The 18,194-nt window shown below is 40.4% G+C and overlaps 1 protein-coding gene across 1 annotated transcript in view; it reads right to left on the reverse strand.

Moving 5' to 3' along the window:
- Positions 1-1,759: 1,759 nt before the first annotated feature.
- Positions 1,760-18,194, reverse strand: part of MED20 (mediator complex subunit 20) — a 61,723-nt gene continuing 45,288 nt past the window's right edge. Inside the window, exon 6 of the mRNA XM_079712866.1 lies at positions 1,760-2,322. The gene's annotated coding sequence lies outside the window, so the exon portion shown is untranslated. The remainder of the gene's footprint in view (positions 2,323-18,194) is intronic.

Below are 18,194 nucleotides of genomic sequence, written 5' to 3' on the forward strand. Positions count from 1 at the left end.
ATTTCACATTGAAAATAGGACAAGCAGACATTATATGCTTCCCTGCTATGATGCAATAAGAGGTTCACAGCAGCATCACCTATAAAGTACTCTTGCTAAAAGAACTGAACCTGGGCTTCCCTGGTGGCGCAGTGGTTAAGAATCCGCCTGCCAATGCAGGGAACACGGGTTCAAGCCCTGGTCCAGGAAAATCCCACATGCCGCAGAGCAACTAAGCCCGTGCACCACAACTACTGAGCCTGCGCTCTAGAACCCACATGCCACAACTACTGAAGCCTGCGCACCTAGGGCCTGTGCTATGCAACAAGAAAAGCCACAGCAATGAGAAGCCCGTGCACTGCAACAAAGAGTAGCCCCTGCTCACCACAACTAGAGAAAGCCCGCGTGCAGCAGCAAAGACCCAAAGCAGCCAAAAATAAATAATAAGTGAATTAAAAAAACAAAACAAAACTGAACCTGAGTCCAATGAAGCCTTTGGATCTAACCAAGTTATAAGAAATGTGGGAGACAGGAATGTGCTACCACAAGGCTGCAATTAGCCAACGGACCAAATCAGAGTGTGGCAAATGCTACAGGATCAGTGATCTGGAGTCTTTAAGAAATAAGTGACATGAAGAAAAAAGGGGGGGATAGATTTGCTACAGATTATAAGAAACCTAAAAACATATCAACCAAATGTAATGTGTGGTTCTTATTTAGATCCTGATTTGAACAAACCAAATATAAAAATATATTTTTGAGAAAACTGGGAGAAATGTTTTAAAATACTGCTTGCCTCTAGCTATACCACTATATTTTTTAACAGTTTCGTTGAGGTAGAATTGACATACAGTGAACTGCACATATTTAAAATGTACAACTTGATACATTTTGCATATACTTGTGAAATCACCACAACCAAAATAATGAACACATCAATCACCCCCAAAAGTTTCATGTCCCTTTGTAATCCTTTCCCCCAGCCTCCCTCCCTTAAACCCCCAGTCCAAAACTGGAGAAATTTAAACACGGACTAGGACTTCCCTGGTGGCACAGCGGTTAAGAATCCACCTGCCAATGCAGGGGACACGGGTTCGATCCCTGATCTGGGAAGATCCCACATGCCATGGAGCAACTAAGCCCGTGTGCCACAACTACTGAGCCCACGTGCTGCAACTACTGAAGCCCGCACGCCTAGAGCCCGTGCTCCGCAACAAGAGAAGCCACTGCAATGAGAAGCCCGCGTGCTGCAACTAGAGAAAGTCCACACACAGCAACAAAGACCCAATGCAGCCAAAAAAATAAAAATAAACACAGACTAAGTATTAGCTAATATTAATAATTATTAGTTTGATGTGACAATAGTACTGTGGCTGTATTTTTTCAGTCTTCATATGTTAGAGACACCTCTGAAATATTTATAGGTGAAATAATATGATGCATGGAATTTGCTTTAAAATACTCTAGTGGCAGAAAGATAGATGAAACAAGATTGTCAAAACGCTCATAATTGTTGAAGCTGATTGATGGGCACATGGAGTTCATTATACTATTCCCTTTATTTTTGTGTATGCTTGAAAAGTTCCAAAAAAAATTTTTAAAGACAAAAAGCAAACAATATACTCTCTGATAGCAAAAGAAAACCTTGAGATATGAACCATTCACAAATTAGACAAATTACGAGACACCTTGCATCTCTGTCATTTTACCATCATATCTAGTCTTACCTTGAGATGCACCCTCCCCACCCCTCAAGACACACCCAACAAAAGCAGTGCAGTTTTTCTTGGCAGTGTTAGTCACAGAGATTGCTTGCATAGTCCTTTGGTCTGGGCCTCAAGTATATCCTTTAGACTCAGGTAGCAACTTCTTTGCAGCCCCCCAAACTTTCTTTCAGAAACTTCACCAGAATTTTGCCCACAAAAATTTCCCGAGCATGTTTCTCTTTTGGGGGCACAAAGCCACTTTAGTTGATCTGTTGAAACGTCCTTGCTTAGTGTAATGTTTTCTCTCTTTCTGAAACTTCCTCCTTTATTGAGAAGGTAAATCTCTCTTTTTTTTTTTTTCAATTCTGCTTCTTCCTCACTAACTCTGATTACCCAGGTGGCAAGGAGCTCATCCTATGCCTTTCTGAATTTCACTGTAGTCACAGCAAAAAACGGTAGCACAAAAATTATATTAAAAAAAATTTCTGGGGCTTCCCTGGTGTCACAGTGGTTGAGAGTCCGCCTGCCGATGCAGGGAACACGGGTTCGTGCCCTGGTCCGGGAAGATCTCACATGCCTTGGAGCGGCTAGGCCCGTGAGCCATGGCCGCTGAGCCTGCACGTCCCGAGCCTGTGCTCTGCAACGGAAGAGGTCACAACAGTGAGAGGCCCGTGTACCGCAAAAAAAAAAAAAAAAAAATTTGTTTCTCTGACTCCAGTCAGGTAAAGGTTACTCCCAGTCCATGTGATGTCTGGGGAAGCGAAATTTGGCCACAAAGATCCAATATAATATTCACAAACATCAACCAACAGGTTGTTTTCAGCTGAGACTTTGGAATATATTTTCTCATAGAAGCAATGCTACAAATAGCACTTGGTCCAGTTAAAAAGCTTATTGAGCCCATCATGTATCCTTGGTGTCGTACCAGAATACTAGTGCTACCACTACGGAAGCTATCAAATGCATTATTCTGAGAAAATTAATGCAAAGTTTCAACTTGAAATGCCAAGAACTGCTTTCCCAGCTGCAGCCCAGGCAGTGAAATTGGGAATCTCCCTCCTCCCACTTTCCCCACATGGCTAAAGAGGGCTTTCCACACATGGCCATTTGTATGGAAGACACATATATATGTTAGGAACTGCCTGCAGAGGAAAAGAAGGAACAATTTCTGTGGATAGAAAATAAATCTGACTAGAATTTACAAATGGATCATCAGGATTAGTTGGTGATTTCAGTGGCTGCTCTAAGGAAAGGAAACCCCATCTTCCTGATGTCCTGTTTCTTAAAAGGATAGTAGTATATTTAACCCTGTGCCTTCCCCAATAATATACCAAAGCACATCTGTCAGGACGGAGGTCCATCATATTTTGCATAAATGGAGACACAACTTTTTAAAAAATGTATGTATGTATTTATTTATTTTTGGCTGTGTTGGGTCTTTGATGCTGCGCCTGGGCTTTCTCTAGTTGCGGCGAGTGGGGGCTACTCTTCATCGCGGGGCGCGGGCTTCTCATTGCAGTGGTTTCTCTTGTTGCGGAGCTTGGGCTCTAGATGCGCAGGCTTCAGTAGTTGTGGCACGTGGGCTCAGTAGTTGTGGCTCGCAGGCTCTAGAGCGCAGGTTCAGCACAGGCTTAGTTGCTCTGCGGTATGTGGGATCTTCCCGGACCAGGGCTTGAACCCATGTCCCCTGCATTGGCAGGTGGATCCTTAACCACTGCGCCACCAGGGAAGTCCCAAGACACAACTTTTCAGCACTTTATTTCAAGAGCAAAGAAGACAGATGTCCAAAGAGAAGGGGCCAAATACAAAGCGGTATTTGTTACATACATACAAAAGGAGAAAACCTGAAGCTACAAAGAAAACACTCAGGCACTTTAGTTGAGAACAGTTTAAATAAATTATAAATTGGCCATATAACTGAAACTACCTGTAGTTTTTTGTTTTGTTTTCTAAAGAGGCAGGCCTATGTGTACAACAATTCAAAATACAGTATGTGAAAAAGAAAAGGGGTAGAATAGTGTATATAATATGCATCAAGACTAAAAAAACTACACATGCAGAATCTCTCTCTCATATGCAATTAAGAAGATAAACAAGAAACTGGTAACACCACATGCGCTGTAGTGGCAAACGGGGGGTGGAGATGGAAAAGAGAGTCATCAACATTTGTACCTTTTGGGGGAAAAAAATCATGTATTATCTATTTTCAAAAAGGATACAGCACTGAGGAAACTGTTTCAATAATCTTAAAAATTCAGGCATCAGCAAGATGGCTGAAGATAAGTGCAGGGCATATATGATTTACTATGCTTTTATTAGAAAATAGGATTTAGGGACAGGCAGTCTGATGATATTTATGGCATATGGAGAACCCAAGGAATTATATTCTAGTAGCACTAATCACTGCAAAAAGAACCCCCCACTTCTTTTTCCACAAGCTTATGACCAGCAAAGTGCAGACCTCTTCGGCTTATTGCAGAGGGGCTTATATAGCACAGCCTCAGTCGGTCGTGTCAATCATTTGAAATTTCATATCAGCCAAGGTACCAAGGTAATTTCTACTCTGCTTCCCCAGAGGCCACTACCGAAAATTGTCAGTAGAAGGGAATCCTGTAAGCAGACCCTTCCAACTCTCAAGAGATCTTCATTTCCTTCGTGGACAGCTCCTAACATTATACCAGTGTACCGGGCAGCAAAATCTCTCTCTCAACACCCAACCAACCTCTCTGAAGGAGCGTGGGTGTGAGAGTGTGGGTGTGTTTTGGGATGGTGAAGGCAATCAGCTGAATGATGGAGGACCCCCCACACACACACACATACCATTCCAAGTATAAAAGTATACTATAAGCCTCAGTTTCTCAAGTCTATAAAACCGGGGAGCAATAATACCTACTTCAAAGAATTGTTCTGAGGGAGACTCAAATGAGATGGCCACATAACTGCGTTCTGAAAGTGACTGACTCTAAACAAAGTACTGGCTGACTTGGCCACCTTGTCACTCATTCCCAAAAAGTTATTTTTGCTTCCACAGGGCTTAGAGTCAGGCTGGCTAATTGAGCAGCTTACAGTAACTGACTATCTGGTCTTGACTTTACCCAGATAGTTTCATCTAATAAGGTCTTCATACTAAAATATTCTTAAATGAGAAATTAGAGGATACTTTTATATTAAAAATGAGAAAAATCACTATCTTTCCAAAACAAATTTAAAGGTTTTATTATTTATTATCTATTTTTCTTAGGTCTTTAAAAATTGTGTTTAATAGCAACACAGAGCAAGGCTAGTAAAAGTCCAATTAAGATGTTAAAAACAAACCCAGAGCACCATAAAATGCTGTTGAATTAAAGAAGCAGAATCAGGCTCAGCTCACACTCTCCAACAGGGGTATGCCCATTGAATACTTACAGGTCCAACAGAATGTGCTGCGTGGCAAAAATATAAAAGGGGCCTTCTTTCAAATAAGGCATAGAAGGCATTTCAAAGACGTGAACTGTGCATGAACCCTCATCTCTCCTTAAGAATAAAGCAGAAGTACTTCTGGGAACTCAACTATAGTGAGCTGGCACAAGAGAATAGAGGGCCAGTGCACACCCAGGCAGCGAACTTCATGTAGTTTAAATCCCACAAGTCCTAGCCACTTCTCCTATTTTAAAGATATCAGCCTCCTGGCCTGCCAGTGAGTCCCACCACTTGGATTAAGGCACTGACACTCTCATTAAAGGCAAACAGAGAATCTTATAAGGGAAACACATAAAGCCAATCAACTGCTAATAATTAAGCGTAGATTAATTTACCATAGCAGGAAGCAGAAAGCTGGGTGCTAAGGGGCAGGATACTGCAGAGCTAAATGCAGTGAGGAAGAAACTAAAGAGGGAAAGGAAAGTAAGAATCACTGACTGAGACCCTGTAGAGGGGAGACTTGAGCCTTAAGGAGTATTGGACAGCAAGGAGGGAGGTCCCTAAAAAACGGTATGAGAACAAAAAAATAAGCCTCACTGACTTCATCATTTTTTTTCCTGCATCCTTCCCACGTTGCCTGTGGTAACTGTGCTGAACGTTGTCCACACCTATCTAGTTATAATATCAGTGAGGTATAATGAAACAAGGTAAATACGTGATTCATTACGTGTAGCTTTAAATACATATGAATAACTAGAAAAGTAATTATTCTAAAGTTAAACCTTTCGTTTCTGAACATGCGCTTCTGAGTCGGACATCTTAGTAAATTTCAGTTTGTTATTTTTAAGTTACTGGTCACTAACAGCCTATAGCCAACGATAAAGTCCCCATCAAATCACCCAACTCCACTACAGCCAATTTATCAAAACATATACATTATCACTATACCTATCACTCACACAAGAACTTACCAGAATTAATAAGAACTAAACTGCTTTGAAGGAACTATCAGTAAAAAAAATCATACCTAATATTGGCAGAAGCAAAATAATAAACATTACATATTCCAAGAGACCAATCAACAGACTTCTAAGGGACCACTTAATGCACTACTTATTCTAAGAGGCCAGCTTATGAGTCTGCAAGTAAAGAAAATATCTCATAGAATTGTTCCAGATATGACCTAGACTTTAGTGGAAAGTGGGGCAGGACCCATTAAGGTGCTGATGTCATTCAACAGGTTTAAGAAATAAGGAATCCTCATTTTGTGTTCGTACATGTCAATGACATAGAATGTCTCTAAAACTGCAGATAAGGCTTTATCTTCTGAGACTGAAGTTCAAAAGAAGGAAAATGTAGTGGACGCAATAATCCATCTGTTAAAAACACCAAAATCCTGAGGTCTGAGTGACTGCAGAGTTCTGGGGACCCCCAAACCCATTTATGAAAAGCCCATGGCTAACATCATACTCAGTGATGAAAACTGAAAGCTTTTCTTCTAAGATCAGGAACAAGGCAAGGATGCCTGCTCTCACCACTTCCGTTTAACATAGTATTAAAAGTCCTAGCCAGAGCAAGTAGGCAAGAAAAAAATCAAAAGGCATCTAAACCAGAAAAGAAGAAGTAAAATGACCTCTGTTCATAGATGACATGATCTTATATGTAGAAAACTCTAAAGGTTACAAACACACACACACACATACACACACACACACACAGTTAGAACTAATAAATTCAGCAAAGTTGTAGTACACAAAAGCAACATACAAAAGTCAGTGTGTTCCTATACACTAACAATTAAATCTGAAAAGGAAACTAAGAAAACAATTCCATTTACAATGGAATAAGAAAGAATAAGTACTTGGGAATAAACCTTACCAAGGAGGTAAAAGACTTGTATACTGAAACTACAAAACATTGCTGAAAGAAGTTACAGAAAACACAAATACATGAAAAGACATCTCATGTTCATGGATTGGAAAACTTAACATTGTTAAGATGTCCATACTACCCCAAATAATCTACAGGTTCAGTGAAATCCCTATCAAAATTCCAATGGCATTTTTTGCAGAAATAGGAAAATACATCCTAAAATTCATATGGAATCTCAAGGGACTCCAAAGAGCCAAGACAATTTTGAAAAAAAACACAGTTGGAAGAACACATTCATACTTTCTGATTTCAAAACCTACCACAAAGCTATAGTACAAAACAGTATGGTACTGGCATAAAGACAAATAGACAAATGGAATAGAACAGACAGTCCTGAAACAAACTCTTATGTATATGGTCAAATGAACTTTAGCAAGGGTGCCAAGACCACTCAGTGAAGAAAGAACTGTCTCTTCAACAAATGGTGTTGGGAAAACTGATATCCACATGTAAAGGAATGAAGCTGGACTCTTAACTTACACCATATACAAAAATTAACCCAAAATGGATTAAAGACCTGACCATAAGACCTAAAACTATATAATTCCTAGAAGAAAACATAGGGGAAAATCTTCATGACATTGGACTTTGCAATGATTTCTTGGATATTATACCAAAAACACAGGCAACAAAAGCAAGAATAGAGAGGTAGACTACATCAAACTTAAAAACTTTTGTGCATCAAAGGACACAACAGAGTGAAAGGCAACCTACAGAGTGGGAAAAAATATTTTCAAATGTATCTCATAAGGGGTTAATATCCAGAATATATAAAGAACTTCTACAACTCAACAACAAAAAAATCAAATAACCCAATTAAAAAATGGGCAAAGGACCTGAACAGACATTTCTCCAAAGATGATATAGAAAATGGCCAACATGCATTGAAAAGATGCTCAACATCACTAATCATCAGAGAAATGCCCATCAATGGATGAATAAACAAACTGGTACACACACACACACACACACACACACACACACACACACACACACACACACACACTGGAATATTATTCAGCCTTAAAAAGGAAGGAATTCTGACGCATGCTATAACGTGGATGAACCTTAAGGACATTATGCTAAATGAAATATGCCAGTCACAAAAAAAGACAAACACTGTATGATTCCGTTTACATGAGGTATCTAAAATAGTCAAATTCCTAGGAACAGAAAGTATAATGTTGGTTACCAGGAACTGGGGAGAGGAGAAAAAGGGTATAGAGTTTTAGATTTACAAGATGAAAAAGTTCTGGAGATCTGTTTCACAACAATGTCAATATACTCAACACTACTGAATTGTACACTTAAAAATGGTTAAAATGGTATTTTTTTTACCACATTTTAACCAAAACTGGTTAAGATGTTAATTTTATATGTTTTTTCCTTTTTTTTTTTTTAAAGAAAAAGCATTAAAACATTTGTTTAGCACAAATGAGACCTGTGATCTCAGCATTTTCAACCTCACATGGAAGATGAGAAATAAACACAGAGAACCTGAGTAGGTAATGGCCTCTTATTAGGCTGCCAAAGCAAACACACTAAAAGCTTTACTAAGAAGCAAGGTAAACTACAGTTCAACTAGTATTTCCCTGAATGTGCTTCCAACTGATATGACTGATGCAATCACTTGGGAGTTCATTCTATCCCAAGGTAATTCCTCCTAACCCAAACAGGATCTAAATCCACCAGTCCAGATGAAGGCATTCCCCAACTACTCTTCAGACCCATAATTCCACTGGCCAGGGTAAGATTCCTATCTGTTTTGTTCTTGGGAAATAATGTTCTTTGTTAAGATATTGTATCTCTCCATGTTCTTGGTGTTAAGTGCCCTTTCTCTTTCGGCAATGATAACAAATGGTAGTTTGGGTTGGCATACATGTGTGCATGCAAGTGTGTATTTTATAGATCCATGAAATTAAAAAAAAAACCTGGGAACCAATGTTTTAGATAAAGTCCTCTTGGACCAAAGCTTTGGAGAGTCTTTTAACCTTAAGAATCTATGATTCTAAAGGTCACAGTCCTCAGGACTTCCCTGGTGGCACAGTGGATAAGACTCCGCACTCCCAATGCAGGGTACCCGGGTTTGATCCCTCATCAGGGAACCAGATCCCACATGCATGCTGCAACTAAGAGTTTGCATGCCGCAACTAAGGAGCCCACGAGCCACAAATAAGGAGCCCGCCTGCTACAACTAAGACCTGGCTCAACCAAATAAATTGATAAATATTTTTTAAAAATAAAAATAAATGTCACAGTCCTCTAGAGAAGGGTTTCTCATGGTAATTGCCAACACTGGTGTTGGCTCTTGGCTATAGTTTTCTTTTGCATAGCATTATTTCCTTATTAAAAGTACTTTTATTATTTTATTTTCTGCTTCCTATAACTCTGTAAAATAGTTAGGGTACGTATTTTTAATGTGTCATTTACAAATAAACTGAGAGGCAGTATAGCATAGTGTGATTAAAAGTTCAAGCCAAGCTGCTGGGTTTGGACTTCTAGCTCTGTCCTTATTAGTTATATATGGTCTTGAGAAAACAATCTCTCTGGGCCTCAGTTTCCTTATCTGTAATATGGGGACAATAATGGTTTTTACCTCATAGGGTTGTTGTGAAAATTAAATGAATTAACATATGTAAAATGCTTAGAGCAATGCCCGGCACAAGTCAGAGCTCAAGAAATGATAGTCATTATGTAAAGTGATCCTGTGACTTGCTCCACATCACACACTGACACTGCCAACAAAGTTAGGACTATGACAAGGATTACGCTCTCTGCTGAGATCCTTCAATCTGACCCACACAAACTCTTCTTCCCATTGGTCCAATATTATAAAGGTAATGTACAGGTATTTTGGGGCAAATTATTACTCTGGACTCTTCTCAGTCACCTTACATTAGGTTCCTGGGCCCAATTCAACATGTGTGCATATGGAGGCTTCCCCACACCAACAGGCAATTCCTGGACGCCATCAGGGTGCCTCAGAATTCAACTCAATTCTGACACTACCCAGAGACAGAATCAGATTCCACAGGCGCAGTCCTACAAAACCACCTCCGCTTCAGACATCAGTCGCAAGCCCAGTTTGTTACCTGTGCTTCTGACCAACTGGCTATAAATTAGAGGTTCCCATGACTCCCCCTTTGGGTTCAATTAATTTGCTAGAATGACTCACATAACTTAGGAAAACCTGTTTACTAACTAGATTACCAATTTATCACAAAGAATATGAATCAACAACCAGACAAAGAGATACATAGGGTGAGGTCCTGAACAAAGGGACCTCTGTTCCCATGGAGCTGGGGGTCCAGCACAGTGGCACATGGAAGCATTCTGGTTCCCCAACGTGGAAGCTCTCTGAACCCCATCCTTTTGGGTTTTTATGGAGGCTTCATTACATAGGCACAGTTGATTAAATCATTGACCACTGGGGGTTGATTCAACCTCCAGCCCTACTCCCAACCCCAGAGGTCAGGGGGCAAAACTAAAAGTTCCAACCCTCTAATCACATGGTTGGCTTCATTGCCAACCAGCTCCCATCCTTAGATGCTTTCCAAAAGTCACCTCATTAACATAACCAAAGACACCTTTATCATTCAGTACTTAGGAAAGTCCATGGATTTTGGAGGCTGTGAGCCAGGAACTGTGGACAAAGACCAACTATATATGAGAAATATATTTTGGTCATCTGAATGATCAAATATATATTTCTTATAAACACAATATGGCACACCTCTTCAAGCAGAATCCAACTGTTTAGTCCCTCACAATCGGATCCTGCCATTTTAATGCTGCAGGTTTGTTTACAATTTAAAACTGCCTTCTTTCAGACATTTTTCAGATGGAAAACGTTTGCACAACTCGAAACTTGACGCACTTAACGCTTTAAGAACCTGTAATATTAATAAGCTCTACCACTTTCAGTAGCCTCTCTCTCAAGCATGCTTTCTGAAATGCTCAGCTTTGCATTCCCAAGTAGCTGCTGTGTGATGAGCTAAACAGAGATAACTCAAGCAGAATAGGAAAAAGAAACACTTTGAAGACACACTAAAGCAAGACTTAAAATGATACAGCACCACTGGGGACTCAGAGAAATCACAGCGGCAGATAAACCTAGGGAGCATTGATGAGCACCTGGAGTATTTCTTTCTGAAGAGAGGATAGCAGGTGCACACAGTGCCAAACTCAGCACATGGAGGCTGCAGCTGCAAATCACAGGCCAGTGTGGACAGCTGGTGGGGACCCGCTGGCTAGATGGTAATTATTGGTCAGTCATCTTCAGCTACAAAGGCTAAGGTGTAGCTCATTACATCTGTATTCTTCAACCGGTTATTTATCTCAGTGCTAAAGTGACAGTTAGCCTAGAGGCACGTTTACCCATCTGCCTAAAAAATAAAAATAGAATCATACACAAAGGGAAAACACACAAAGGGCTTAATAAAATTTGTATTGAGTCCTATGATAGATTATCTCTTCTCAATCATCTTTGTACCTTACCATAGAAAAGTCCCTTAAAATCTGAGAGCAAAGTTAGATAAGTTTTTATGAAGTCTGAAAGTAGGGGTTGGTCTTTTTGCTTGTTTGCTTTTACCCTGAGCAGCCACTCTTCCTCGATAGGGCCATGTGCTTCAGGAGAAGCACTAGCTCCAGGGGTGGGTCCTGTGAGGTCTCAGCCAGTTTGTGCATGGCACCCCCTGGCAATGGTCACAAGTCCAGCAGCGGGCATGTGGCCTAGGCTTGCCAATCAAATCAAAGGGAAGGGATAATCCATGTGTAGGGGAGAGGTATTATCTTAGTGTTGGCATCTATTGGTTGTCTTTTTCCCATTAGTTGAGTTTTCCTGGTTTCTTGTAGGTTGAATAATTTTTTACCGTATCCTGCACATTTAATATTACGAGATTCTGAGTCTTGCTTAAATCCTAAGGAAAATGTTAATATTTGTTTTGGCAAGGAATCAACCTGGTTGGCTTCAAATCACAAGTCCCAACCAACCCTTCTGTGAGGTACGGTTGAAGTATCAGTTCCACAGTCTAGCCTTTGTAGAGGTATTAGGATCTGTCTGGCATGAGCGCTACCCAGTGGCCAGTCTAGGCCCTGGACAGAGATTTATCTCATAGTCGATTCTAATAGTTTTTGGTATGCTGTTCAGGATCAGATCCATGCATGTGCTGTTGAGGGGTGGACCCACGAGTTCACAAATAATTCTATGGGGTTGCTTTCCTGAGCTCCTCCTTCTCCACTGTCTCCCAGGTACTTTTCAGTTCCTTGGAGCTTCCCTTTTTGTCTTCTAGCCAGAAAGCTGAGGCTTTTGTTATCCCATTCTATCACATATTTTGAGGGCTAGGCAACAGGAAGACAAAAAGGAAGAAAAAAACTGAGGGACCCTTTTTAGGACTATAGCTTCTCCAGCTGGAGAGGAATGTTCCTCTCCCTTAAGAGTTTTAGGCATCTGTGGCTCCCTGCTGTTGTCATGGCCAGCACCAACATCACAAGATTTCCTGGCGGCTGGGGCCTGAGAGAAAGTGGGAAATTTTTTAAAGGAGGAAGTTTCTACCCCTCTTTCTCTGAGTGTTAGAAGAGTGTTCTCCTCTCCCACTCAAGTCAAAACTGGAGGGTTTCTCCTGGAGCTCTCTGTCCATGACTGGTGCCCACTTCTAGGTGTGGGCTGCACTCCGTCCAGGCCAGGGGACACTAATGGCGGTACTTCAAATCCTGGTCTTCTCTAATCCACCTGCTACTATTGACTTTTCAGAGTCCTCAAATTGCTGTTCCATGAGTTCTAACCAGGTTTTTAGCTGCATCCAGTGGGAGACACTGGGCCAAGTGTGCTTACTCTGTCTTATCCAGAAATGGAACTCTCCAGAGGTAAATATTTTTAAACGTAGTAGTCATATATGATTATAATGTGTTTTATAAAAGAACAGAAAATCCATAACTCCATAGATATTTTTTAGGGTGAGATTCAAGTAGGCTTTTAGGTTAAAAAAAAGTAATCTGGTTCACAGAAAAATATTAAGTAACTCTACAGATGTTATTGGAATGTGGTAAAAATCATGCAGTGGTATCAAATGTCAGAAGTTTGAGAAATACTTATCTACAGGATAGAAGCCACTTTATTTTTAGAGCTACTTCTATATAGTTCTATTTTTATAATAGCATTATTATTTTTAATTATAAATAAATATAAACTACATATGAACCTGCTTATATTATTTGTTTTATTAACTGACCTTATAGTTTTGTCCTTCTGGCTATTATAGTCTACAGAATCCTGGGAAAGAACAAGGAAGGTCGTTCAGGGACCTGTAAACAAAGTCTTCCTAGGGAAGATGGGTCTGAGGGATTCCCAAAGGACAGAAGGTAGACGGGCGTGTTACACACAGATTAGGCAGTAAATGAAGAAGGCATGGATTCAGAAGTCACCTTCTTCTTTTAGAAGTTTGCCAAGGGAGCAGGCGTTGCTCCTGACCTGGGTTTGGGCCCCAGGCCTCTTAGCCTGGAACTTTGTACCTGAGCCCACCTGGCCAATGCTGTGGCCACCAGGATGTCTGGGCAATTCATGGGCATCAGGGAGGGCCATGGTGACAGATGATGGCAAGAAGCCATGCAATCTACCCCAACTCTTTCACAACTTGACTGTACATAATTCAACCTCCCTAACAAAGTCTTCCAAAATATGAATGGACTCTCCTGAGACCACATTCTCCTTCAGTAATGTTTCACTTGACAAGTTCCTGCTAAGTGTTATCAGAAAATCTACCCAGTTTCACTATTACTGTGACATCTGAGGCTGAAGAAAGTGGTGAAACTGTCTAGACTATCCTCAAGTTTACATACAGTGAAAAGTACCCAGATGAGGCACCCCTCTAGGAAATATTCTCCCAGAAAAATCTAGAAGATAATGATGTTTCAGACATTAAAAAGAATTATTAGCATTACAGGCAGAAGAAAACCTTGGTATGGTGATGATCTCTACTTTAGTGACAGCTGTGCAAGAAAAATTAAGTGAAATGGCAGATCAAATAAAAACTATAAAAGAAGAAAAAAAACAAAAAGAAAAAGAAGCAGAAGCAGCTGAAAAGCAATTATTTCATGGCACTCCTGTTACAACTGAGAATTCCTTAAGCTGGAAGGCCAAGTTTGATGTAGAACTCCTGGAAATTAAAAATGTTAAAATAATCTTTAGGGACAATTTTTGGCCATTCACATTTTGCATGTCAGTTTCTTTTTCCATTAATATTCTAATGGTATTCCCAATCGTCTGCGTTTGGAAATGGCTGAAGTTGTGAGTGATACAAGAGACACCCAGCCGCTGAGCAGGAGTCTGATGGCCACATTTGTTAACCTTCCAGCCATTATTAAATGACTCAATCTAATGAGCCAAGTAATCTCTTTCTGTATAAAAGTCTATTAAACAAATTATAGGGTCTTGGGAGCAACTCACCAGCCAATGAAAATCTCACGCATATATGAACATTTTCCTTCAAATAATAAAAAACAATTAGAATAAATTTAACATAAGTTGGTATTGAATTGTTTTAAAAGTTAAACTTTTTAACAAAAGTGGCGCTAACTTTGAAAACAAAATAAGATTAAAACAACCACAACAAGGGTAACTGGATAGGCCCACCTTTATTGCTATATTGGGGTTCCAGGTAAGATTTGAAAAATCCCAATTTGGTTCCCTTAAAAAAAAAAAATCACAAAATGTCAAGCAGTTCCCACTCTGTCCTCAGCACTTAGCCAGTGAGAGACAGCAGTCAGTGTTCAAGCTCCACAGCAGCTACGCTACCATGAACTCTGAGACTCCCCTGAAGAGGGAGCTGTGACTATGGCAAAAGACTCGAAGGCTGGGATGGAAGCTCTGTGAGGGTAGAGGTTTTTTTGCTTTCCTTTTGTTCACTGACTTATTTCCAGCCCTAGCCCCTAGAACAGTATTGGAACATCATAGATGCTCAATTAATACTGAAAAATAAAAGGCTGTCCTGAAAGGTCCTTTTGGTCCTCCCAAAGTTGGGAGCAACCGATACAAAGAACATTCTGAATTTGGTATATATCAGTGGGGCCACTGATTGGCAAGGTTGGACAGTCTTCCTCCTTAAAATCAAACCCTCCTTTCACCTTTAAATGCATATTTCCACAGCTCCTTATAATCTGGAACATACCCTCTAGCACAATTATGAAAAAGGAACAGAATATTCACTTTTCTAGACTGGGAGACACAGCCGCAACCAATCAGGATGTCACTAGAACCTACATGGAGGTGCTGTGTGGCAGGCACAGTCCGCCCAGTTCCTAGAGAGAGCACCGTGACTTTCTGGCCCACGATGGGGTCATTGTAATGTTCTAATGTAGAGATAAACCTCAGTAATTCTCATTGTAAATCTAATGAGAAGAGTGGCCTTATTCTACATTTTTACAAATCTTTTTAGTGTCTGGAATAAGGAAGAGAGTCTGAATTCAGTTGATTGTACATCATGAAGTCTTTGGAAAACTCCACTGCATACTCATACACAAGTATGTTTTAATATCGTTATCAAAATAGCTTTTACTCCCAAAAGGGTCTCAGGGGCTCCTGAGGGAGCTTCTGGGCCACAATTTAAGACATTGCTGTAAAAGACTTTGCCTTCCAATGCGGGTTCCATCCCTGGTCAGGGAGCTAAGATCCCACATGCCTCGCGGCCAACTCATGGTAAAAAAACCAAAACATAAAACAGAAGCAGTACTGTAATAAATTCAAAAAAGACTTTAAAAATGTTTCACATTAAAAAAAAGACATGTACACTAAGAGCCATAACTTTGATGAACATTCAGAAGGGATCCTCAAACAAGGAAAGAGAGTTCAAGAAGATGGAGAGAGGAAAGCATAACTACCTGTAGCCACACCTTACAGTAAAGCCAAAACATTTTATCAGCATACTCGCTGTTACTTTAAATGATGCTTACTCTTTGTACTTTACCATATTTCAACAGGAAATGAACTGTTATTTGAAGAAAAGAAAAGCCAGTATTTCTCTCTGACAAGACACACCCCAGAACAAAACCCACGCAGTATAACTCCTTCCAGTTGCTATATAAATGTTGACTGTTAATTTACATTTACTTTTTAGACCATCACTTGTGACATTCTAATTGTAAGACCCATAAGTCACCTTTCTCCTGCCTTTTCTTCTCTTCAACAACTTCCTGCTGACTGTCATTCAAATATTATTTAACAGGACAAAAGAACAATTTCCAATTACCAATCAGTTCCAACCTGCTGCACAGTTCAGTCTTCTGTCTGCATGTTTATACCAATAGCAATTAAATGGTAATCTACAAATCAACTCAGTTCTAAAGATGTACTGTTCCTTAGCTAGATTCAGGTGATTTCTATATACTATAAATAATTCATAAAGGTGTAAAACAGTTGTATTCATTTAAGTATGGTCAAGAAAAAAATAATTATTTATGAATCTCACATCATCTCATATCATTATTTTTCCCAAATTTAAGAAGATACACGATTTCAAATTTTCCTTTCCACAAGCAAGCAAAAACAGATTAATTATGGTGACTTTTTCAGGCAATATTTGGCCTTATTATCTTATTATTTAAATCCACACCCACCTTAGCAAACCTTCTAAGTTTATTACTAGGCCAGCACCCCACTGATCAACAGCACATGCTCTGCAGCAGAGGACCTAGGTTTGAATCCTGAAGCTGCACTTGCGACGTGACTGAGCAAGTTACTTAATCTGTGCCTCACTTTTCTCAGCTTTTAAAATGAAGATAATAATAGCATCTGCCTCATAAGTGGATGACAGGATTAAATGAGATAATGAATAAATGAGTAAAGCACTTAAAGCTCTGCCTGACACATAATAAATAGTCAATGTTAACTTCTGTTTTTATATATTTGTCTTCTAAAATAGTCACAGCAGGGACTTCCCTGGTGGTCCAGTGGTTACGAACCCACCTTCCAATGCAGGGGACGCGGGTTTGATCCCTGGTCGGAGTACTAAGATCCCACATGCCGCGGGGCAACTAAGCCCGCGTGCTGCAACTACAGAGCCCACGCGCTCTGGAGCCGGCGCACCACAACTAGAGAGAAGCCTGTGCACTGCAACAAAGAGCCCGTATGCCACAACGAAAGATCCCGTGTGTTGCAACTAAGACCTGACGCAACCAAAAATGAATATTTTTTTAATTTATTTATTTATTTATTTTTGGCTGTGTTGGCTCTTTGTTTCTGTGCGAGGGCTTTCTCTAGTTGCGGCAAGTGGGGGCCACTCCTCATCGCGGTGCACGGGCCTCTCACTATCGCGGCCTCCCTTGTTGCGGAGAACAGGCTCCAGATGCGCAGGCTCAGTAATTGTGGCTCACGGGGCTAGTTGCTCCGTGGCATGTGGGATCTTCCCAGACCAGGGCTCGAACCCGTGTCCCCTGCATTGGCAGGCAGATTCTCAACCAGGCAGATTCTCAACCACTGCGCCACCAGGGAAGCCCAAATGAATATTTTTTTAAAAAAAGAAAGAAAAAAAGTCATAGCAGACAGAATAGTCCATAATAATCTAGAGCCCCAGAACAATACAGGAGGAAAATATTCAAAAGAGATGGCTGTTTTAGTGTCCTTCCATTTTTAAAAAATAAATAAATTTATTTATTTATTTATTTATTTATTTATGTCTGTGTGGGGTCGTTACTGTGCATGGGCTTTCTCTAGTTGCAGTGAGCAGGGGCTACTCTTTGTTGCGGTGCGTGGGCTTCTCATTGCAGTGGCTTCTCTTGTTGTGGAGCATGGGCTCTAGGTGCACAGGCTTCAGTAGTTGTGGCATGCAGGCCCAGTAGTTGTGGCTCTCAGGCTTAGTTGTTCCACGGCATGTGGGATCTTCCCGGACCAGGGCTCGAAACCACGTCCCCTGCATTGGCAGGTGGATTCTTAATCACTGAGCCACCAGGGAAGTCCCCTTCCTTCTTAAAATACATAGTTGTCTGTATTACCTAAGAAAGTGCTGACAAGTCATGGAAAAGATAGCAAAGACATTTTCAAAACTATTATGATTCTATGAAAGAAGAAAAAAAGAAACTCAAGAAGACTTGTCCTTCAAAACAGATTAAAGGAATCTTTACAGAAAATGTGATATCACTATCTAGAAACAAGAGAATTGTGCATCCTTTTGACATAGATATACTTTT

The sequence above is a fragment of the Hyperoodon ampullatus genome, assembly GCF_949752795.1.
Source record: "Hyperoodon ampullatus genome assembly, chromosome: 10".
Lineage (NCBI taxonomy): Eukaryota > Metazoa > Chordata > Mammalia > Artiodactyla > Ziphiidae > Hyperoodon > Hyperoodon ampullatus.